We start from the raw sequence: 26,225 nt of genomic DNA, 5'->3' as shown, positions 1-26,225 counted from the left end.
AGGGGAATTTGTGCCCAAACAGGGCATGGGTGGGGATTGGTAGCTCTCGGGGGAAGGGATGGGTCAACTAATTAGCATTTAAGGGTCAGGAGAGCCAGGACCTGCCTCTTCCGGACCCTGTGCATCACCAGGGTAGGGTCTATTAGTCCAGGGAAGTTGTTAAGTTTGTCCTCCCACCCACCCTACATTTTGAAGTGTCAAGGAGTGGGGGACATGTTTCAATGTTACATGGTTTCTTCAGCCAAAATTAGGATGGGTTGCAGGGTTAGCAGGTGGGGCGGGAGTCTTGGGAGATGGAAAGTCACATTCGGGCTCTTCCACACCCTGGGGGGAAGAAGAATGGTGTGTAGGAGGAAAAGTCTGGGGCGATACCTTGTCGGGTAAGGATGGAACGTGAAATGACGTTTGGGGTTGAAAGTTGGTGTGAGAAGTGAGTGGACGCGTGATGTTGGGGGATTGTGCCTTAGCTATAAAGCTAATGTTAATTGTTAATAAAGTTGTTGATGCGCAACCATGTCCTAATAAATTGGCCGGTCACATTATTCATGGGTCATGGAGTGTTTGGTGTAGCACGATGCAGTGCAGCCGGCTATGGTAATGTCTTTGTCATCGCCAGGATTTCGCTGCATCTCCTTCAACGGGTCCTACCGCTTGGCCTCACCTCTAAGCGGCAGTGGGGGCCACTTGTGATCGGCATTGCAATGTTAGAGCTCCTTCCAAGCGTCGGAGCCCCTATCGTCTGTCGCTTCTGGCAGTAGGAAGCTGTGACCACTCCTAGCAGTGCCCCTTCTATCAGGTATTGTAGACCGGGAGCCCCAGTGTCCAGTGCACCGGCCTTTCAGCAGTCCCATGTCTACTAAGTTTGTCTGGACTGAACTGAACTGTGCATTTGCTAGTTTTTTTTCCAAGCAAAGATATGTGTGTTTATTCCTGCATACCAAAGGAGAACCCACAAATTATTTTATGAGTATATCTAGAAATTTGCGTCTATTTTTTTGATTCTGGGCATTGCCTGAAAAGAAAGAGGAAGCTAGCAAAATAGTGACACAGTGCGAACGCAGGAGTGAAAAAGAACTGGCGAGCTGGAGACCAGACGTGTAGAATGTTGGGAAGAAAGAGACATGAGTGTCACCAAGAATGACCAGGCCTGAAATTAGGCAATTTTGGCTTTCAGCAGCACAGGTGAAATTCTCCTAAGAAAACCTTTGGGCCCCTCCACTTTTTAAAAATAAATTAAAATATTGCATCCACTTTCCGTAATCCATAGTTACTTGCATAGTTGTCAAACCCTCTGGATGTATTCAGATGGATCCAGTAGTCAGGAAGAGATGCTCAGCCTACGCCATCGCACTTGGCACTAGGCGGCCACACATTCTCAGGTGCGGTCCTTAACATTTGGAAAATTTTTCAACAGGAAATGAGAAAAGCTTGGGATTCGGGTACTTTCATCCATTCAGAAAGATATTTTATTTCCATTTAATTTTTAGGTCACGCCTACGCAGCGCACATGCGCTGCATAGGAGGGGGACTTCTTGTAAACGATCAGCTTTTTTGCCAAAAAAAGTGCACGCTTTGCATTGCTTTCAATTGCAAAGCGTGCACGTTTGGCTATTCCCTTGCGGGAGCGCGCGACACCATCTGTTAGCAATTATGGTGCACGCTCCCGCAAGGGAATCGTTGCGTGTCCCTGCTCTCAACCACACTCCCCCCACCCACCGAGAGTGAGACGCAATTGTCTTTGTTATTATTGAAGAGTCCTTCTTCAGTGTCGACTAATGGAACACGGAGGCTCGTAATTTGACACATCCAGACGCTGCATGGGGAAACTGCTGGAAAGAGGCTCTTAATACGACCCCAGCACTGCGCATCAGACTCAGGTAATCTGCGCTACCTCGCTCACCCACTGTGCTGCCCAGCTGATGCCGATACAGCGTCGCGAGCAGTTTTCAAGCCTGCTGCCTTACACCCTTTCACCTCACGAGCAGTGCAACACAACAGTGTCCGCCTCGAGAGAATGCTTAAGCAAAACTCTCCCGCGCAGAACACAATTATGTATGCCAAGCTAGTTTAGAAAAAACAACAAGAGACACTTGCCCTAAACAGCAACGACATTCGGTCATCACCACTCGCTCGTCTCCGTATGCTCCCAACTTCGGGTTAAGCGCGAAGTCATCCTTTCTCTAAGCCCGTCACCGACGGCAGCGACGATGTCTTCGCTCATGAAGTGACCCTCAGGAGCTGGTGACACAGGGACGCTGACATCCCATCCTTCTTCTACAAAGAAATTTCACTCGGTTGTACGTTGTTGTACAGTGTTGGTTAATTGAATACATGGGGGCGAAAGAAGCACCTGTTCTTTAAAAGCAATTTGGCATAACTTATGTGGCAATTGATGGAACATTCATTTAAAGTTGTCAGAACCGTCGCTCAGTCTGGAGCAATTTATCATGCCTGCTGATACTAATCAGGATATTACAAAATGACGAGGCACAAGTCACTATGGAATGTGCTTGAAAGTATGTGGCATATGCAAAATTGGCAATAAAGCTGCTGAACGAGGGCACAAACAGAGATGTACATGAGCAGATACCTGTGTTATATAAACAGATGTTGAAAATCATTTCTCACCAGCCAATATATTTTCCGTTGTGTAACATGAAAATCTGGGCCTGGCACTAAAGGAATAACAACTACCTAAGAGAGGATGAGCCCATACATATGGAGATCGTAATGTTTTTTCATGTAACAATGGTGACATACTGGCATTACAAGACTTGTTTTTACAAGTGAGTGGCAAGCAGCTAAATCTGCAGTTCTGAGGGGGAGTAATATTATACAGCGTGCAGAAGGCTGCCCCATCCCACCATCTGCTCGTGGGCAGGAGTGAGCCTCTGCCTGTATCAAATGCACAAATAATACCATTTACACAGGGCGGTGTGACTGAGGTGCACTGACAGCTGTGCTTGGGTCCTAGCGCCTCGATAATAGGAAGCATTACTTGCATGACTGATGGGGCTTAGCTGTGTGGGTCCGATCACTTAAGTAATGCGGAGCGGTGCAGATTAGAGTGGGGTGCATTAACAGAGCTGTTTTCGGGTCTTGTCACTGAAAGAAGGGCTGGTACAGGTCATGATTAATTAAGGAGCATTGGCAAAGCAACGTGAGGATCCGAGTGCTGGAATAGCAAAGGCACTGCAGGTTAGGATTGGGTGCCTCAGCAGAGCTGCGTGTGGGTCCCAGTACAGGAGCAGTAGAGGCGCTTGGGCTGGATTGAGATGCACTAACAGAGCAGTTTGGCCAACATTTCCTCAATAGCAAAGGGTGGTGTAGGCAGAAAGAGGCGCAAAGAACAGCAGCATACGGGTCCTACCCCTTTGACAATCCAGGGGGCCATATGTCAGGAATGAGGTGCACTGGCAGAGCTGTATGTGAGCGCCGGTACTGGAACATCAGGGAGCTCAGGGCCCGGATTCTAGTGTGTTGTCAGAGCCCCAGGCTCGCACAGTACAGGAGTGAGTGCTGTGCTGGCCAGCACAGTAGGTGCAGCGGGGGAGCTGCATGTGAGTGCCGGTACTGGGACAACATCCACTGCCACAGGGACCATTGAGGGGCATCGGAAGAGCTGTATGCAGGGCCCACTTCCGCGGTGGCAGAGGGCGCTGCTGATCAGGGATGCAGTGCTTTGGCAGGGCAGTGTATGGGTGTCAGAACTGGACAAAAGGGTGCTGGACAACATCACCACTACTGGCCGTAGCGGGCACGGGGCAATCCCCTGGGGCTCCGCACGAGTGGGGGCCGGTTTGGGGCCTGCGAAATCGGCCTTGAAACAAAATCGCCCGAAAAACGGCCCTTTCAAAAGAGGTCGGCGGGGACTTGGGGGGGGAGGGGTGCGGCCGAGCACTTTGCCAGGGCCGGTTTTGGTTCCCAGTCCGGCCCTGAATATCACAGTCCCGCGACACTACCCAACATTTCTGAAAATCCACAAAACTGTCTTCCCACCACCCTGCGACACAAATGCAGTATTTTCTTTAAAGAAAGGTCATGCCCGATGCTGCTTCTGCCCTCCAACAGAAATGCTGCGAGTGCAAACATTAAGGTACGGCCGGATTTAGTCTAAAGCATTATTCATATCCCGTGGCTTTAAGCAATTGCTTTTTCCTTGTATGCGTTCTCCATTGTATTTTTTACATTATTTTTTATTGTATTTGTTTGTGTGTGTGGCCGAGCTCCTGTTCTGCTATTATGTTGAGCACCATGGAAGTGGAATCTTTAAAGCGGACACAACACTGATCTTGATGAAGTATTATACATTTATCAAAAAGTCCTCTCATCACCAAAACACGCAGATTCAGAACAGTAACACAACATTAACACAAATATATATATCAATCTTCAGCTACTAAATAAACTGTAAGGTGTGCTCATTTATGTCACAATTGATTCAACAGCCTTAATTAGTACGATACAGCAAGAATAAACCTGCCATCTCAGACAAGGAACCAGCTGTACATTGATTGTTGAAGCCTGGGTTGACGCCATGTCCGCTGGAGTATGGCCATATTCACTCCCGCTTAACTACATGGACCCTCGTGCACATCTCCCGCCTCTAGCCTGAAAAAAGTATAACATTCCTCTAGCTGCCCAGCCCTTGCCTTAAATCGTAATAAATTACGAGCAATATCCAGCGAAGAAAGCTACCTCGCTATCCTCCGTTACTTGACGGACCACAAGCAGCGGTATGAGCCTGGCACCACTGGTAATGCCAAACATAAAATCCGCAAGGCAGCTGCTTGCTACGTTGCTCGTTTTTGGTAGGCGCTGGAGTAGGAGATTAAGATGTGCTCTCCGTTGTGTGCTTCCTCCCCACTTCCCCCCATCATGTGCTCACCCTGTGTGCTTCTTCCTACTTTCATCCGTGACACAGCCCTCCTCTCCCACGTATGGAGGAAACCAGCTCACCCTCCACTTATGGAGGACGCAGCCAATCCCTGTACATGTGACCTGCTGAGATGCAGAGTTTGCTTCACTGCTGTCAAAATGTCAGCTTGGACGCGCGCTGGTTAAAAATTGAAGTCGACAAAAGTATTGGGGTGCTTTACATGAGTACCAGTTACATTAGGCACGTTCATTTTTGGTAGGCACGGAAGAAGGAGATTAAGATGTGCTCCCCCTTGTGTGCTTCCTCCCCACTTCCCTCCGTGATGGGCTCACCCTTGTTTGCTTCCTCCCCACATCCCTCCTTGATGTGCTCACCTTGTGTGCTTCCTCCCCACTTCCCTCCCTGATGTGCTCACCTTGTGTGCTTCCTCCCCACTTCCCTCTCTGATGTGCTCACCCATGTGTACTCCTCCCACTTCCCTCCCTGATGTGCTCACCCATGTGTGCTTCCTCCCCACTTCCCTCCGTGATGTGCTCACCCCTGTGTGCTTCCTCCCCACTTCCCTCCGTTATATGCTCACCCATGTGTACTCCTCCCACTTCCCTCCGTGATGTCCTCACCCATGTGTGCTCCTCCCACTTCCCTCCGTGATGTCCTCACCCATGTGTGCTCTTCCCACTTCCCTCCGTGATGTGCTCACCCTTATGTGCTTCCTCCCCACTTCCCTCCGTGATGTGCTCACCCATGTGTACTTTCTCCCCACTTCCCTTTGTCATGTGCTCACCCTGTGTGCTTCCTCTCCACTTCCCTTTGTCATGTGCTCACCCTGTGTGCTTCCTCCGCACTGTCCCTCCTCGCCCTTCATCCTGCACTTCCAAGTCCAACCCCCCTCTCTAGCATCTCCTCTCCTGTACCAGGGCACAGTTTTACACCTCACATCCTCTCCTCTTTTCCCATTAGCTTCATTTACCACAAAAATTGATTTGCTTCAAGTAAATAAAAGGCATTGTCATTTACAATGCCAATTCCTCAAACTCTAGTAAATGCGAGACCTATTGCATTGCAAATGCTTGTTTAGATAACATACACCCTTGCTTGAATTTATTTCATGGTTTTAATGTATTGCAGCTGTATTTTTTATTGTAACCTATTAGATTTCAGAAATAAAATCAACTGCTGGTAATGACTGAAGTGCCTTGGGTTGGGGGCGGGGGGTGCATCATTTTTCCTCACAAGCGAAAGGTCAGAGGTGAAATCCCCTTCTATGTTGAGTCTGGTTCAAAGCAGCTTTCACTTCAAACCTAAGTACAGAGTGACAACTCGGAATTTATATTGAGGTGGTGAAACTCGTCTAGCCCGAGATCAGCAAAGTAGAGATTAGATTGTGTAACCGGTTGTGGGTGAGGCCTTCGGAGATGGCGAGACACCTGGGTGGCCGTGTGAACAGGAGTCCCACACCAGTTTCCTGTAGGTTTACTCTCATATAGATTGCCTTAATGATCTGATTGTAACCACTTTGCCCTCTGGGGATCTATCTCCAGCAGACACTTGTACCTGCATGAAAAAAAAGAGCCTGTCACCGACCAAACAGTGTCTGCTCCTCTCCCCTCCGTGCGTGACTCAGACACAACCGCAACCTGGATTAAACATGAAAAGTATACTTTCCTTACTTTCAACCTAAACAATACTTTATATACAAGAGGGCAAAGGCTGGAAGGGTGAGTGAGGAGGGAGAAATAGTTAATGGATAATATTCACAGCAAATCTAACAAACTGTATAATGGTCTTATGGAACTAGCATAAATGCATAAATTTTATTTTAGGAGTTTTTGTGAAGAGCTGCATACCGCATAAATGCTGGCCAGGTCACTATGGCAACAGGGGAGAGGAAAGACACATGTCATAAAGTAGTGTTAACGACAGGGGCCCTATTTACAAGAAAGAAAGTGATGCAGCGTGTCGCCCCAAGCCATTTGGCTACCCCGCACTGCGTCACTTTCCATGCACAGGGATGCGTAATATTTACAACAATATGTCCCATCCCTGTGCTTTCCCCTGCGCTGGCGCGCGATTGGCTGCAAAGTGCCGACGTAGGCACCCTTGCGCCATGGTGCACGGGTGTCTGCGTTTTAGGGGAGATTGTTTTTGTGCAGCACAAAAACAATCTTATGTGGTGTTTTCCTCTTTCTATGTGTGCTGCAGAATGCAGCATGCATAGAAAGAGAAAAAAAACCCAAGGAGAAATATAAGTATTTCTCCTCGTTGTGCCTCATATTCTGACGCATTTTCAGGTTTACGAACTTTTGTGAATCTGGGAATACAGCAGAATCTATGGGTGTTGTGTGGGAACACCCACAACAACACCCATGGCACGCCTCTTTCTGTGCTGCGTGGAAAGGGGCCGTATTTACTCGGCCACCTAAAGCCACACACTGTGGCTTTATGTGGCCTTGTAAATATGGAACATCACCCTGCGCCACCAGTGCGTCAAAAAAAGTGACGCACCAGCAGGTGCAAGGGGCTTGTATTTATGCCCATAATGCTTATCTACTGATATGGAATGATAGATACTTAACTTTGAGCCATACTGTTGTTTGGGATCACCCTACGAATGTAAAGTAAGTGGGAAAACCTCGAGTTGGAGCCCTGAAGGCAGTTACTGGTATTTGCTATCTGATCAGCTCATGGACTAGGTATGTTAGTGCACAGTAGGGAGTATTGTGATCGCAACAGTGAATAATTTGCTAAAATAAAATGTGCAGGGGTCCAAAGCTTTCCTTTAGGGCCCACCACCAGCTCTGTATAATGCTTGGGGCTGCGGAATACAAACTCTGCCTCTTTCTTCCACAATGCTACCAGTCCTGTCCCTTCATCTCACTGTTGCTGGTTCCTTTTCATACCTGCCTTCTTCCATTATTGGCACAGTAGTACCTGGCACTAAAGAGGACTACTTTTTGTGTGAATATGGACCACGTGCCAGACATGAATGCTGTCTCTCTTTGAAGTTAACTAACAGCTGACGTGTGCTGACCGACCGAGTGCCCCATGTTGTATGTTGTAGTGGGTAGAGCAAACATGTGGATGACACAACAATAGACCAAAAGATAAAGAGGCCTGACCAAAAGCCACCTTAAGCAAGCACATTATGAACACAATTTTAGCAAAATATAAACGTCTTGGCTAATGCCAAACCTAAAAATAAGTCCCAGCCCTCAATCAGAAATGCCAGTGACCACCACCTGCAACTACCCACACGAACTGTAGCAATTTTATTTTTATGCACTTTCCATGTGCCTCTTGCAGTACAAATCTGTGCTTTTTAAAACATACAAAATGAATGGAGAGCCAAAATGTAAACTTGAATGCTGTGACAAACTTCAACAGTTTTGGGTAGTAGGCTGCATCTCGGATATGCAGACCAAAGAGCAAATTGGCCTCTTTTAAGGCAAATATGTTGGATAAAATAATCTGTAAACTTCATGCAGTGTTTTATATGGAGTTGAATGTGAGGTTTTACAATTTGATTTTTTCTCAAGATCTTGCAAATGATTGGAATCTTTTATCAGGTTTGAATGTTTACTTTATATTTTTCCCTATGGGTATTGGTTTGAAAAATAATCAATTTCGGCTCCTGAGTAGATGTAGCCAGGATTTTCACATATGCTTTGCGTCACAGAGCTATTGAGCATCACGTGAAAGACTGATGTGCACATGGTTAGCCCTTGTCTACAATGGCACAGAGGAGTTAAAAATGATGGGATGGAATGTGACCTAGGATAAATGCAAGTGGATGAGATTAATTCAACCATTCTATCCATCACATTATGTCCTATCTACGCAAGTCTCCCTCACAGGGAACTGTATGCTTATGCATGAATCCAGAGGTCACTTTGTCATATGACTCAATTTGCAACTCACTGATGAGTCCCTATAAAGTCAAAACTTCTCTAATTTGCAACTCACTGATGAGTCCCAACAAAGTTGAAACTTCTTATTCAGATGGCTTGTAGTCTGGCAGTTGGGGCTGGATCCATAATGCAGCTGGATCTGCCTCTATTCCAACACTGTCCTGGGTACTATCCCTTTTATATTTAAATTTGTGATTGTTAGCTCTAAAAAAAGTACATTCTGATCTATGCATTTTACTGAGCAATTGGAAGATGACCATTCTTTGAGCCCACCTTAGTCATGTGGTAGTGTAGAGAGTGCACAGGTAGATACAGATATTTCTCTAAGTAGTGGTGTCTTGGAGTTTCTTCATCACGTATTTGCATTGCATTTTGAAATAAGCATTATTTGCTGATGGTAATTAATGTTGAGCACAGAAGCATGACCTTTTAGCGCATAATTTCCTAAAAGATAAATGGGGCCTGTTGTGCTAATGATTGATTTATAAATAGTGATCGAAAATTGTACCCTGACTTTTTGCAAATAAATTCTCATTTTGAAAACTAACCTATGTACTAATAGGTAGGTTCTCAAAAACACCATTTAAAATGGCTCACAATTTGACCTAATTAGTCAGCATTCATCAGGTTGGCAACAAATTGCGACTAACGCTGATTGGATGCTATCAAATGGATGGTAGCTTACTAGGGTCAGTAGACCACAGAAATCTTTCCTTTTCATGCAACCCTTTTTCCTTAAGCAAAATGGGTCTGTATTTAAGAATTAAAAGTACATTAAAAAAAATGTGTTCATGAGTTACCCGACCAAACTTTCTTCATTCACAAATTGAAAGGGTCCCACATGGATCCATTTCAATTTCTGAGTGGGTTACCACTTCCTTCAAGAATTCTGTAACCTATTCATTGTTTGCAATCAAAACTGTGATCACAATTTGGGAGGGTTTACCTAAACACACACTTCCAAATCATGAGGCTATGGTAAATCACAGGTGTTGAGACTGCTAAATGGTTTTACACATCTGGTCTAGGGTTCAGCATACAATTAGTAACTTACATGTCATTCAGCAACTTTTCTTATGAATAATCGATTGGCCTATTAATGTTTAATTTGAAAAAAAAATGTACTAGTTCACCTTATAAATAAATGAAATGTAAAAATATGATGTTTTGCGAGATTGATGTTCTACAATGTCACTCTGTGCTAAACTCCCATATTTGAAAGTAATTGGGCCCAGATTAACAAATATTTTGTGGTGCACCCATGACACAAAATGTGTTTAATGATTTACAAAGTCACACAAAGGCCGATTCGCATGGCTTTGGATAAAAAAAAAAAGTAACGCAAGGCAGCCAAAGTGCTGCCTTGCGTTACTTTGCGTGATGCAAACAAAGTGGTCCCAGATACTAAAACAAATAGAGCATGAATGAAAGCTCCATTAAGATTTTCAGGTAGGCTAATGCTGAATTGCTGCCTGTCTTGACAAACTCCTTTAATCTAATAGTCAGTGACCCCAATTCTGATAATTTACCCCTTGTAGGATCCTGACTCATGCGGCGGATTCTCCTTCCACCTCCGACTATGTTCCTTTGATAAGGTAATAAGTCTAATGTGCCCTCTGCCAGTATTTGCTGTCATTTAACACCAATTGTTGATAACACATCTGGTCACGTATGTGACAGATATATTGCACGATAACGAATTTCTCGTGTTTTTTTGTTCCACCTGGGATAATCCATCTCCTGAGAGTTCTTTGTTAAATCTCTAAGAGACCTTTGTAACAACTGTAAGGTTCGACTATGTTTTCAGTCATTCTATTGAGATCTTCGAACTCATTTTGATACCATACGTACTAGTAACAGCAACCTTAAGATGACATTTGGTACTAATTAGGATGGGGTCATGATATCACCCCTCTGTGGTGTCTAACCAATCATCGGTTGATACCTGGTGTTCTCCAAATGTATGTATTCCTCTTATTGCCCTGGTTTCAATGATTGTGTTTCCACGGTAATTGTTCCCTCACCGGCCATTTATTACTATTTTATGACTAACATGGATCAATATGACCATTATTAATATCGATCTATTAATTTTCTATGCAGATCTATTGCCCCCTTTCTCGTCCTTGTCCTGATGAAGACCCTCTAGCAAGGTTCCACTGTATGCCTGCATCAATTTGGGTCGAAACGTCGACACTCCTTCCTATCTTCAGCCTCTTTCCCGATTTATCATTTGTGATTTTGTTTTTCAGAGGCATGAATTTGTTTAATCAATTTATGAATTGTGATTTTTAGTTTGTGTTAATTAATTAATAGTTATATTTTATTGAGGTCATAGTGACCATTGTCTCATTATCCATCCAGTCCCTTCACTTTCCAACCACTACCCTTCCCTTTCCATTTCATTAGGGGCACTAATTGTGATTAATTATTGATGTATTTTATGAATTATTTTTTAAGGTACACGTTGTGATTAAAAACAATGTTGTTATATTCTCTTTGAATTTATTCAAGTGTTTTTTCATTCATGGTCTATTTGTTTTAGTATCTGGGGCCACTTTGTTTGCATCACTTATTCACCCAGGTCCCAGCGACTTATTGGGTCAACCCGTGTTTTTACAGCACATTGCGTTACTTTGCGTCAGGTAGGCATTACATGGGTGGAGCTTAGGCATTTCATGCATTCTCTCATGTAATTTGATGCAACCTGAGATTTACCAAAGTCTATAAACCTCAGTTAACGCCAAAATGGCGAGCCTATCCAAGGATGGCGTAACGATAAACAATATATTTATTCCTCCTCTTTACTTCCTCTTTGCATGTGTGCTGCAGAATTAGCATCTCTGTATTTCAAAAGTTGCCTGCTGATGACGTCATTAGTCAAATGTGTTTTGGTGATGCTAAGAGTTGCGCCACGGCACAAAGGAGAGCAAAGCGGTATCTTACATGATATTTGTACTTGAGCCCACCTCCAAGTACAGATTTTGACACGCAGACAACCACCCATGGGGAAATCCTGTAATATGTGTAATTTTGCGAAAACTTTACCAATAGTACATGAGAAAATGATTCCATTTTCTTCCAACCAATTAATACCCATATTTTGCACCTGTTTTTATTTGACGCTACGATTTCAAGCAAAAGCCAGATCACGCTACTTTAGTCGATGTTGCTTCCCGTGGAATCGCAGGGGTGTATGCGTTCTTCCCACCCCTGTTACAGCCCCGTTAAATACATTAATGCGCCACATATTCGCTTTTCAGAGAACTAACGTAACATTTTCAGCGCAAAAAAACAATTTGAAAATGAAACTTAATCCAGGCTGCCCTTTGCAGAACCTTACGCCATTGGTTGAAGGACAGTAAGTCTGTGCAATATGGTCCAAGTAACAATCCTTTTGTAAATGACCTACCGGAATTTTCATCATGGAAGAAGACAAGATAAATTGGTCACGTACTGATAAGACAGGTTTCCTGAGAAACAAGGCCTAACTGCGAGTGAATGGGTCGTTTGTGAGCGTCGCTTGCCCGGGGCGACCTGGAGCTGCTGCTTGCTAATAATGCATCACCTAGGTGTCACTGGGCCCGGCCGTCCTGACCTCTGCGTCATCCCTGCGACGGTTGAGGCCTGCTCAGCCGGTTCCACCTGTCAGCGCTCTTCCTCGAGGGCGCGCGGTGACAGGTGGCACTGAGGTGCAATGAATGGCTTCCTTTGAGACTTTAATGTTCCGAAAGTGAGCTGTCGTGGCTTAACCCGAGAGAGGGTGTGGTCCTGGGGAACTTTGGTTTTGGGTATCTCAGTCGTACGTGTGGCTGAGGAGCAGATGGTACCTTTATTTAGACGTCTCTCCAGTTCTTAAAAAAAAAGTTACATTGCATCTCAGAGGTTGAACGAAATCCCCTTTCTCAGCTCTGCCTACTAAATTATACTGAAACTGAAAGTCCTTGAAGCTGTCTCCTGAGCAAGACAGTAAGGCAGGGAGAGAGGCCGAGGTTAGGGGGCTGGGCCTTGCTGGGCCATATTTTTTTTCTGTTCCCCTGTCCTCCCAATTAAATGCATCAGTTTTTTTTTGTTTGTTTTCTTATTTGGATAGGTGAAATCAGTTTGGGACTATGACAACATACTTAGCATAATATAGGTAGGGTGTGCATCAGGGGCCGCTCCTCACCCCACTGCTGAAAGGCAGCAGAAAGAAGAAAAATGCATTGACAATAAAACTATTTTATCATTTTATTTTTCACTTCTAGTCCACGGAATCTAGGGTGGGGCGTGGCCATGTCACAGTCTCAGCGGGAGGTGGAGAAGTGGTAGACACTGAAAGTGCTTATGTCAGTTTGGCCGGCCATTTTAGGATGGCCCAACCAACATGCGCACTTAGATATCTCTAGGTTGTTCCTTGGAGATATCAACAGTCAGCAGTTCTTAAGGATCACAGGATCCCAGTCCCTGCTGAAGCGTGAAACCAGTCAGCTCCACCCAATCCCATTGCTTCTCTTATGCTGGGTTACAGCATGAGAGCAGCATTGGGATTGGATTGGGAGTCTGGGAGCCTTTGCTCCTGGGGATTGCAGTGCTGGGAGCTGAGTAACAGCACAGCCATTAGCAGAAGATCATGGAGGCTGTGGCCAGCAGTGAAAAGTAAGTGTATCTTTATTTATTTATTTTCATTATTATTTTCCCTGCTCTGCCCCCACACTTCGGATTGACTGCAGTCGCCGCTGGTGTGCATGTACTAGTCTGTCTTGAAGCCTGGCTGGGTCATTTGTGGGCTAAATGGGGACAGCAGGCGCTGCTGGTCTCCGTCCTGCATGGTCTTGGAAAACCCAAAGTACTGTCTGAGCCAGAGAAGCTGACGCGAGGCGAGTGCGGGGTTCTGATCACTGATTCAGAAGAGCAATGTCCAAGTAGATGAGCTGCTTCAGTGTTGCTGCTACAAACACCCTTTTCCTCCCCCCTGGACTGGCCTAGATCTGAGGAGTAATCTCCAACTGGATGAGGTGGAGCTTTCACAGACTATGGCAGCACCTCCTGCCCCTGGTGAGTGAGCCACATAAGATTCTTGATAGGCTGAGGCAGAGGGGCTGATTTGATCTCTGCAGTTTACCCCAACCAGGCCAGGGGCATAGCTATCAAACTTGCTGCAGATGCAGTGGCACATGGGTCCACACCACGAGGAACCTTCTGCATCTCAATTTGATAGTATTTTTTTAACACAAAGGGGCAACAAAGGACTTTTTTTTGCCTTGCTTACGTTAGGGCCCTTGGCAACAATGCTTGTCACTGAATCAGGCCTGCCCCAGCCAGCCTGTGCATACACTACAGCCCCAGTGCCCCTAGAATGTCCCACTTTGCCTCACCCTCCAGTTCACTGCTGGGCAAAATCAGGACTCCTGGGCCTCCTCGCTTCATATACCTCATCGGGCGGAAGGCAATGCTCTCCAAGTGGATGATCATGAGTGAGAAAATATTTAAGCAGGAGATTGAGCCAAAAGCAATTGTAAATGTTGTAAATGACATTGATTACTTAGCAAACATCACAATATAATAAGTAACTCACGGTTGAAGGCTGAAACAAGGACTCTCTGATGCTAACAGTCTCTCTCTAAATTGAACAAAATGGAGAAGGTCGGAGTATATGATGAAATACTCAGCTATGTTAATCTTTGCAGAAGTGTCATAGACCATTCAGGGTTCTGTCCAGAATTCTGTTTGCACCAATACCTTGTGGTTCCGGGGAGCATGATGAAACATAGTCTAAATGTGCATCGGTTATACCAATAAATGTAAGTTTATTTTGTTGCTTGTTTATTTTTTATCACCATATTTACCACAGCCACTTAGATTGGACGAAACTTTTGATTTAAGGTTCTGGTTCAACCTTCTGTATGGTTTCTAAGCTCCCAAAAGTTTAACATGGGTGGCTTCAAGGCGCTGTTCTTTACACCATTTAGTGGCTCAGAAGCAGGAGCTCACAGCCCAACGCGCAACATATACTCCAGACATATAGAGGCACAGCTCAGAGCATTGAACTTAAACAGCAGCAAATACAGTCTTCAAACTGGCACATGCACTCAGGCCTACACTGACAAGTGCACCAGTGCATATAAAAACTAGCACCAGTAACCTTGCACATCTAACTCCCACCTGGAGTAACATCAGTAAACCTACTCACAACTACATTACCAGCAGCACTCATATTGGCACTTGCACCAGTAATCTAATGTGCTTCTGCACTCATTTATTTATTTATTTATTTATAAAGTTTTATATAGCGCGAACAAGATCCGGAAGGATATCAGAGCGCTTTACAAAAAGGAAGGAAGGAGGGTAAAACATACAATATGGACATTCTGCCTTTTACACGTTACTTCACTTGTATCTGCAGTAATACATTGCACCAATAACCCAACACACCTGTAATCATACCTGCTTTGGAACTTGCACTCACACCCACAACACTTAAACGTGCACTGGCTCTTCTGGTCACACCTGCACTAGCACTTGCATCAGTGAAACCACTCAGACTTACAACTGCCCTCACACCACTAGGGGCACTTGCCCCTGTAACTTGACTCACACCTACACAGGCACACGAACCGGCAACCTCACTCCTGCACTTGCACATGTGCTGGAACATGCACCTTTACCCTCACCTCATCTTGCTCACATATGCACTGGCACTTGTACCAGTAACCTCAGTTCAAAATGCATTCATGCCTCCACTGGCTGTTGTACCCACCCTTTCACTTGCACTCACGGTTGCACTTGCTCTCACACCTTTAATCACTCCTGTACTTGTGCTTGCAATTTTAACCTCACTCACAACTGCACTCACACAGGCACAGGCACAGCACTAGTACTCCCACCAAGATCGATACTTGCACCAGTAACCTCTTTCGAACATTTACTCATGCCCACATTGACTCTTGCACATCTGCACGGCAACTTGCTGCATCGTGGCCTTCAGCTATATGGTTTTAGGTTTAAACCTATGATAACTGATAAAACCCCACAGAAAGGAAAATAGCCATCACCGGTGTAAACATATAAACACTGAAAAAACACCTTTTCAACCACAAACTAAGTGCCATTTATTTCTTCCTGAAAGGGCCAATACAATGTAACTTTGCTATACAAGGTAGTTTCGAGAAAGACTAGGCTAGCAGTATTCTGCTTGAGTCTTGTTGTTTAGGGATGTCACTAACACATGGTCTATTCTTTATTCAGCTTTTTTCAATTTTGTGGTCTCTGGTCTATAGATGAAGTGTTTAAAGCATGTTTTAGGTCGTATTCAGTTATTTTATAAACTGTAGAGAATTGGGAAATATCAAAATCATATTTGATATTTTGGGTACATATGTTTCACCGATAGGTAAAATGGCTGCTTTCATAATAATCTTTCCTAATATGTACCATCACATTTACCCACAGACAGAGAATAGGTGAAATCCTTTGGTACATCAGCCCCCTTTCCTAGTGAGTCAGTATTGATTGTAAATAAATTGTCAAACAACCCAAAGCTTTAAACATTCAATGCAAGATGTAGTGACAGGTATATGTGAAAAGAATGTTGTCACCAAGCATCTGAGATAATGGTAAACATGGAATGCAGTGTAACTTGGAATGCTGCTGAGAAAAGTTCCCACCAAGTTCCCAAACAATTGGAGTGATATTGTTTGAATTTGCAGTAATTCAGCTGGGTATGTGAAAAATGTAAAATGTAAATCCAGTACTTGTATAGCGCAGTAATCGACCCCTGAAGGGGTATCTCAGCGCTGGGGGCAGTTGGGAAGATTAAGCAAGCTATTGCCCAGAGTCGCATGGTGCAGGGCAGACCCCTGCCGCCGGAGCCAGGGATTGAACCATGATCCCCAGCGTCCAGTGTCAGTCGCCCTGGCTGCGGCGCCACACCTCTTCCCCACTGTATGATGGTCTGTCAAAATCAATACCTGAGCTGAAGTGCTTCTCAGTAAGAGATCCTTGTAACTTGCTAGATGGTATCCTGAAAGCATCTTTACAATCTCCAGAGTTATTGAAGAATGCTATTGACTTTGTAGTCCATTCTGGTGCAGTAAAAATGTAATTGGACCTAATATACCCTGTATATACACTATCTGTACACATGCACTATCAGTGCAGAAAGCAAGCAATAATCACAATTTAATTAAAATTTCATAAACACCAGAAAAACACTGTTTCTGTAGTTTTTAATGGCGCAAAAATTTGTAAACACTGATAATCACTGTTTTTTTAAGGTTTTGAAAAAACTGAAAAAACCCCACCAGAATTAAGCAAAAATAGAAACTGAAAACAGGAAAGCGTAGATACACTCTATATTGCCAGTGTTAAATGTGGCATTGACTCTTGTGAGATAGTGCCTCAAATGTGACATCTTGGCACTCCTATTCATAAGCGATGGCAATAAATAGCCTATTATTTTCCGTGCAGCTGCATATATGATTTATGCCATAGTGTTTGTCCTGTTTTGTATAAACAACAGTATCTAACCTGACTCTGGATGAAAAGGGTAATATCCACGTATTCTGATAAAATCACACAGAATAGGCCTAGTAGCTGCCAGCAGAATTGTAATTTCTGTCAAGTCTCTGTAAAACGCTTCTGTAAGGTGCTAAGCATTGTTTTTGCTGGTTAGCTACGCTGCACTGTGGTGCTAATATGGAATTTTACCTTTGCATTTTAGTAATACATGTGTGGATGTTCTTTTAGTATGCTTGCTCTACATATTGTGTTACTGGGCCACTTTCATTTTTTACTGGTATGGTACATTTTCTGGAGGATCATCCATTATTGGGGTGTCTGTTCAGTGTGTAGTTGGTACGGGACACCAAATACATGAAGTGTTTTTATTGCAAGTGTATTGCAAGAGCAAAGACTCAATTCCATGGACTGATTTTTGACCCCACGGAGAACGACTGATTTGCAATACATTTTGCAAAATAAGGTTGTGTGGTGATCTCTCCAGAAGTGTGCCCCGCTTTTAGAATTAGTGGGAATGGAAGCAAGGACAGGGTCGGAACTAGGTAAGAGTACCAACCTCTAATCTTCCATGTTCAGTCATCAGAGCAGTCGGAGAAGCTTCACTAAGGGCAAAACATTTGGGGCCAAATGTACAATGAAGTGGGGAAGTTAACGCCTCTCTCCGCCACTTCAGAAACGCAGGGATGCGCCATACTTACAAGAATTTGGTGCAGCCTTGCTTTTCCCCAGCGATGGCGCTAAGTTTAGCAACTCAGCACCAACGCAGGCACCCTTTCACCAGAGTGCAAGGGTGTCTGCGTGCAGGGGAGGATTGTTTATGTGTAGGAAGGTGTCCCTTCTTGCACATAAACAATCCTAAAATGCCATTCTGACACTTCCATTTGTGCTGCTTCATGCAGCACACATGAAAGTGACAAAATGGCATTCTTTTTAAAGGTTTGTTTATGTACAGGAAGGTACACCTTCCTGTACATAAACAAACCATGGAAAAAGCAAAAACAAGGAGAAATAATGCATTTCTTCTCGTTCCGCTAACTTAAGACTAGGTTTTCCCTGGTCTTAATTTTGGCGCTGCCTGTATGCTATCCTTGTACATAGGGGGCAGCATCAAAATGAATGGGTGTTGAGGTGGAACGCCCACCGCAACATCCACTGCCCACCCTTTTCACTCTAACCATGGCGTGAAAGGGGGCCTGATGTACAAGGCAGCTTTAAGCCACGTTAAGTGGCTTAATGCTACCTTGTACATAAGGCGCAGCCTCTATTGCCACCACAACTTTGGTAAAAGTGATGTTGTGGTGGCGAAAGGGGCTTGTATGTATGCCCCCTGGTGTGTTTGGTGTGTGCCTACGCACCTACTCCATAAAAATCTGAACTATTATTCAAGTATCAAAATGATTCAGATGGACTCTGTGAAATCCCTAAAGCATCATTGGAGAATTGGTAGTTTTGATAGCAATCATTTTACTTGCTGCATTTCAAGCGAAGAGTTCCCAACTGCTTGCTGACAAATTGTGTGATCATGGAGTACTTGGTTGTTCTGGCATGCTTAATTGATATTAAGTGTAAATAGAAAAGACACAGATTGAGAATAATGACTGTGTTATGTTTTTTCGTTATCCAAGGTCCGTGGTGGTCCAGACAGCCGTTACCAGTCAACAATCTCCTTCTAGCCATAAAACAAAAATGAATCCTAAACATACCTGAATAGAAACTCTGTGTTTCCTTAATGCTCAATTCTAGTATTGAGCCTGTCTCAAACTTCTCACTAAACGGTGGCTAAAGGAGCAAAGGCATTGGGATAACTAAGGTTCAAGTGTACTATCAAACTGGTTACATAAATAGGTCGCAATTTTTCCTACCAGTGTGGAATTTTGTGACCTGACCCATGTACTAATTCCAAATTGGAATGAGTAATAATTAGATTCACCTCATCAATATTCATAAGGTCATTTGCAAATTACAACTCAATCCGACTGGACATAATCATAGGGATTGTGGTCTGCAAAGGTCAGCAGGCCACCATGTCTCTGACTGCTTTTTAAATGTAGAATTTGTTTTTTAATTCAGTCCCTTTTTCTTAAAGGAAACAGAGCTGCATTTAAAAAGTTTAAGAATTTCCAATGGTCCCCTGCATTGCTACCTATTCTACAACAAACTTTTAAAAAAAAACACACAGGGAAAGGGGCCCCATTGGGAACCTTCCTTTTGGAAATGGATTACTACCCCTCCTTGGGAGTCAGAAAGATTTTAGGGGCAGATGTATCAAGCCTTTTGCAACTCGCAAAGGCCGAAATTCACAGAATTTCGGCCTTTGCGAATCGCAAAAGGTCTTTTTGCATGTTTTGGCATTCATCAAAAATTTGCAAAATAAGAAATAGCAACATTTTTGCGATTCCTTATTTTGCCATAGCATTTAAGGAATCGTCATTTTGCAATTCCTTAAATGCTATGCATGTAGCATTTTTGAATTGCGATTTTTGTTTAAGAATTCGCAAATAACCACCAAGTTGTAGTGGATGGTAATTTGCGAAGTCTTTAAAAAATGCACAATTTAGCATTTTTAGATGGTGGCATGTGACGCACACACATGCCCATAGGGCATGTATGTGCGCCATATGCACACACATGTACATTTCAGGGGTGCAGCAGGGTGTCTTTGAGACACCCCTGCACCCTTGAAATACTTCTCAAATTGCGATTAGCAAATTGCGAATTCGCAATTTGAGAATTACTTCACAATCATTCCTATGGGCCTCCTGGCCCATAGGAATGCATGGGAAATTATTCCTTATTTGCAAATTCGCAAAATGCGAATTCGCAAATAAGGAAGATTAAGGAATCGCAAAAAAATAGCCAAAAGTCAAACATTTTTATTTTGTTTCGGTACTCTTTTGAGGACCACAAAATTGTTTTAAAAATATACATTTAGTTTTATATACAAATTAATACATTTTCAATGAAATTTTCATAAACTTAAAAATTCTATAGTAAACATATTCGTTAGGTGGCTTAACACATAAAGAAATAAAATCTTTTGCATTGACAATCCTACAGGACAGATAGATGGGCTCTAAACATGTTAACCTTGCATTAACAACATTGTTGTTTGGGCATATAAAGAGCAGGTGCTCAAGATTCTGTTTGCCCCCCTGACAAAGGTTACATTGCGAGGGACTGTCTTGTCTCCAGGAAGAGGTAAAGGATAATACGGGAAGTATACCCAAGCGCAACATCATGATTGTGCGCCTTGCGCCGTGTGTAAGAGTATATTCCAAATACGGCTGTTTTTGCTTATATTCTTGAGAGTCAGCATAAGTCTTGTACATAGATAGATTAGTACAGTGGGAATGGTCAAGCTCATAACTCAATTTGGGGAAAAGTTTTTTAGAAAGAGTTTGAGTTGTACAGGTGTCCATGATGACAGCAATTCTGAACTGATTTTTGCTAACCGAAAAGCCTCTCCCATATTTTTGGAGAAAATAAAATGAGTGGAGTCATTATTGAATGTCTCGACTTTTAACAGATATCGTAGAGTACCTTCTTTTGAGTGGAGAAGGTTATAGGCCCACCGGATGATGCTTGCTACTGCTGTCGCATATGCGCTTGTGATCGTACATTCCAGTCTTAGCGCCTGTACAGGTGTAGAGTTAGAAACTTTCAGTAATTTTTTTAGAATTTTGCCTTCGTTTAAGTCCATATAACTCCATTGTTTTAAGGGAATATATTCAGAGGCATATGACAGCACCGGGGGAATCTTAGCTCTGTAGATTTTTATTAATGCCGAAAAATGCCTGTTTCCAGTGGCCGTGTACAGGCGTGACATGGCCCCAGCATGTAGATCACTTTTCCTTTTTAAATGGTTAATTTGTTTGTTGTTACTCATATTATGTGAAAAAATTCTACCAAGATAGGTATATTCCTTTGTCTGCTCCAGCGTCTCTCCTCCCAGATTCCATTGGTACCTCACACCTTTTTTCTTTTTCGAAAATGCAACTACTTTAGTTTAATTTATATTTGGAATTAAAAAATGTTCCTTAGAGTAGTTGTATAAGATATCTAGAAGAGTTTGAAGTCCAAAAGGCGTTAAATCGAACATAACTATATCGTCCGCATACAGCAGGGCATGAATGCGCTGAGTGGCAATCTTCGGAGGAGTACATAGCCCTTGTTATAAATGGGACGGTAGGTCGCTTAAGTACAGAGAGAATAGGATCGGGGCCAGGAGACACCCTTGTTTTAAGCCGTTGGATGTCCGTATTATCTTTGACAAGCCCTTATCACTCCCCATTTGAACTCGGCACCAGGTGTTACTATGCAGGTTCACTATTAGTTGTAATAGAGGCTCTGGGATACCCATCTTTCTTAATTTTGTCCACAGGGTCGGTCTATCCACTCGGTCAAAGGCAGTAGAGTAATCTATGAACGCTGCATATATTGATTGAGATTTTCCAGTTACATATTTATCTAGGATTGTTTGAAAGATTGCTATATTGTCCGTAACTGAATGATTCGGTCGGAATCCAGCCTGAAACATGGGAATTAGTCCCAGCGTAAATGCCCAAGATTTCAACCTGTCCAATATTTCTGCAGCGAAGATCTTACCGGCAGCATCCATAAGAGCTATTTGTCTGTAGTTTCCGGCTATACTCCTTTTTCCTTTTTTATATATTGGAATTATTATGCTTCCTTTCCAGGAGTTTGGAATTTTTCCAGAATCAAATATATAATTAAATAGTGGCGAGAGCATCTGGCCCCATGCTTTATGGTCAGCTTGGTAGACCTTGATAGGAATCTGATCAGGGCCGGATGCGCCCGTACTTCTTGCCTTTTTGATGTTCGTGGCAATAGACAATGCCGAAGTCTTGGTGAGTTTAGTGTCCTTGATTTCCATATCTCGTTCAACGTCCTTTCTCACCATTATATTCAGATTAGATTTATATAAGTCGCTTAAGTAGATGCCCCAGTCTTCCTCTGAAACAGGGATTGCTTCTAACTTCTTTTTGGTTCCGGTCATTTTCGCAATCAAAGACCAATATTTGCGTTGGTTACATTGCTTGACTGCTAGTTGGATGTCAATCCAGTTAAAGTCCAGCTTCAATTTTTCCTGTTTAGTTTTTTCTCTTCGTATTTGGTTCTTTAGTCTGTTAATTTCTACTCTATTTACTGACGAGTAACTCAAATACTGGGCTCGAATCAACCTATTGAGTTTTTTTATAGTTGGTTGATTCCAGTTTTTGTTCCTACTGGCACATTTTCTTTGTATTGGTCTATCCTGTTTTAATTTACTTTGTAAGGCATGCTTAAGTTCATACATTATATATTCGAAGTTCTTTATGGGGTCATCTGAGTAAACAGTAGTTAACAATTGAGTTTGTGAAATTAGAATATTCAAATAGTCCAGATTTTCTGCACCCCAGTAAATCCGACGCTGGACTATATTTACTTCCATTTTAGGTTTGTTGAATATTGGCTCGTTCTGAAAAGTATTCTGTGCCAACCAGAGGGTTGTTAAATGTAGGAGTGCATGATCACTTTCCTCATTAAATTTAATGGACAGTTGAGTGATTTGTTCCTTTTCTTCATTCCCACATATGAAGTAATCAAGAATAGAAGGAATTCCATTACCCTGCCTAGTGTATGATGCTGGTTTATCTCCGTTGGTATTTCCGTTTAGTATTGTCCCATTTATACTAGGAAGGAATGATAATAATGAGCTTCCTCTTTTGTCTGATTTAGCTCCTTTTGGAAATTGCGGGAGTGATATTTCCAAAGATTCCTCCCTAAATAATAGAGCCCATTTCTTAATTTCACTGTTTGAGATTTTAGCGTTTAAGTCACCCATTATGATATATGGCAAATGAAGTTGATCTTCGAGGATGTGAGTAATGATCTCCAATAGGTGGTCAAATAATGGGTCATATTTTTTACTGGGCGGAGCATAAATGTTAAAAAGTAGTGTTTTCTTATGAATAGCTGATGATTGTGTTTTAAATAATACTTTGATACATTGCAGGTTATCTGAATGTGTGTCAATTATTTCTTGTGACCAAGAATATTCTTCTTTCAACAAGATTGCTAAACCTCCCTTCGCATGACCCCTTTTGGATTTATTTGCTGAAGTTTCATAGACATAATATCCTTTTTGTGTGAAGGGAGTGATTGACCATGTTTCCTGCAGGGCAAGAATATCTGGAAGATCTTTAGTTGCATCTTTCATTTTTTTGGCGGTTTTCCCGGCCAGATTCCATGACAATAGCTTCAATCCTTTGCTAAACCAGATGGTGTTGAGGTTTATCCATTTTTTTGCTGTTTAAAGCTTCTGATAGCCATGCCCAAGATTTTAGAGAATTCACTGTGTTACTTAGACCTGTGTCCCGGGACCATACTGACCTTTCACCATGCGTTACTTGTATTTTTAGTGTGTCTTTTCGCATAGTGTTTGATACAGATTCTCCCCATTTTGAACTGAAATTGTCATTTGTATGAGATTGTCTAATTGCAGCGTTATTTTGTAAATTTGTTTTAAGTTCTGATATTGAGATTACGTCATAGCCATTCTTGTGTAGAATTTCCTTCTCTCTTATAATTATTCCAGGGAGAACTGGGGAAAAGAATGACACTTGTACTAATTTGTCATTTTCTTTTTTCGGAAAGCGTACTAGGTCAATTTCTTTACTTGTCAGAGAGTTCAGGGATGGTATTTCTTGTAATAGATTAATTATTCTACCACGGTTGAACGGCATATTGTCTGTGGGAAAGAGTTCTTCTATTATTATGTGTTTTGATAGAGTTCCGTCCCACTGCTGTAATTTATAGTCTTGTAGTTCTTTTGTATCCTTGGTTTTTTGCCCTGTTGTTCTTTTTACTATGGTCGGACAGTATTCTTCTGCTTTTGGGTTCAAAGGTTTCACCAGCGGTGTTATTTGAGTTGCTGGAGAGTTCACAAAGTTTGAGAAAGTATGTTTTTGAAATTTAAGCTTATTCCCTTTTTTCTTCTGAATTCTTCTCAGAGGCTTTCTTCTCTTTTTCTTTCCCCTTTTTTCTTCCTGGTCGTTATTATTTTTGGTCTTTCCCGTTTGATTTGGTTCCTGTCCATCGATAACTCTCGTTGAATCTACTTTATTGTCACGAGCTATCGGACCTGGACCGGTGTCGATTTCTTTATTTGAAAAAATGGGATAGTGTTTAATGTTATTTTCGATGATGTTTTCTATGTCTTCTCTGAACAGTTTCTTGAGAGAGTAGGTTATAGGAGATTTTTTCTTTTTTCTTAATTCCTTAGTTTTAGTCTCAATTATTATCACGTCAGATGTTTGTGAACTTGCATCTTGTTTTTTTGGAGACCTAGTTCCTTTTTTTCGGCCATCTTCAGTTTGTGACATGTTGGCTGTTACAGGTTTTTTTGATGTAACATTAATAAGGTCTTTTTTCTTTTTTTCTTCCACCAAGAATTTGAGAATACCTATTTGGACATCGAGGGTGTCATCAGAATTAGCTAGAATTTGACCAAGGTGGGTAAGAACTGATTCCAGAATGTCCTGTAAGGAAAAAAGTGCTTTCGACAGGGGGGAAACAGTAATTGCCGGAGTTAAATTGGAAAAATAGGGGTCAGTGAGGTTAGTTTGATTAGAATACAGATTGGGTGATTTTTCTGGGGAACTGGTAAGTGGCTGCTTTTGACTTAACGGAATTTCAAATTTTTCTTCTTCCATCTTCGTAATGTTACTTGCAGAGACCTCCAGACTTAGTTCGCTATCCTGGTGTTTTATAGGGTTTATTTGTGACGTCTCTAAGATCGATTTATGGTGCTCTTCAGAGAAGGAGATCTTTGCCAAGTTGCTCTCTATATTAGTTGATCCCTGGTTATACATGCTTAGTTCAGAGGGTAATAGCAACTGATGTTCCGTCTTATTTATTGAGAGATTTAGCTTTTTTTCTTCTTCTGATGTAAAAAGAAATGAATGGTTTTTCGTAGAAAGGGTAGAAAAATATTTAGTTATTGCAGGAGTACAGGAAATTTGTCCGGGTTTTATCGATTTGTCTGTGGATTTTCTGACAGCTGCGTCAGTACCCATGCGCTTCATATAGATTGTTCGTGAGCGTAGTTTTTTTAAGGCCATCATAAGGAGGCTAGAGATCAGTTGATATTAGTGATTACTACTGATTCTATGTAGATTTTGTTTTTAGTTCTGTATCTTATTTGAAAGATGTTTAGTATTATTTAAATTGTTCTTAGGTGAAATGTGAAGGATATCAATGGACGGGGTCCTCGGCTTTAGTCAACTCCTAGAGATATGCGTAAATTAGTATACAGTCTCACCTGGACAGAGTAACGGCCGATTCTTTTTTCCAAGTAGACCGGTACTCCTAGGTGAGGTGAAAGTGGGGTGGCCCGTCCCGTCCTCGGTCGTCCCCGGACGGCCACAGACGGCCCGCCCTTTGCCCGGGCTTAGCTCCGCGCTTGGTCCCGCGCGCGTCCCGCTTCGCGGGGGGCTAGATGTAATTTATATACGTTTCGCCGGTGGGCGTGTCCGTGGGCGTGTCGCCTGGGGGAAGAGGAACTAGCTGATCCAAGCTGGGATTGCTGGTCCTCGCAGTCCCCCGGGCTGAGTGTGTTGTTGTTGCGCCCTGGCCTCGACCCTAAGGACTCAAGCTGGGAGCGTGGGACAGAGCGTGCCGACTGCAGCTCTCGCTCACACCAGCGAGTCCAGGGGAGGCGGCACCACGGAGCGCTGAGAGATGATCGATTGCACAGGACTGGCAGCGCAGGAGACAATCAGCATAGGGCAGTTCCCTCGCACAACAAAGCTGAGAACAGAACAGCAAGTCCAGGTGAGTGGCGCCCGCGAAGCGGGTGTCACGAAATTAAATGCCTGCTTCGCCGGTGGGCGTGTCCGTGGGCGTGTCGCCTGGGGGAAGAGGAACCAGCTGATCCA

The sequence above is a fragment of the Lissotriton vulgaris genome, chromosome 9, assembly GCF_964263255.1.
Source record: "Lissotriton vulgaris chromosome 9, aLisVul1.2, whole genome shotgun sequence".
NCBI lineage: Eukaryota > Metazoa > Chordata > Amphibia > Caudata > Salamandridae > Lissotriton > Lissotriton vulgaris.
The sequence above is the reverse complement of the archived record's forward strand: the minus strand, read 5'-3'. Positions refer to the sequence as shown.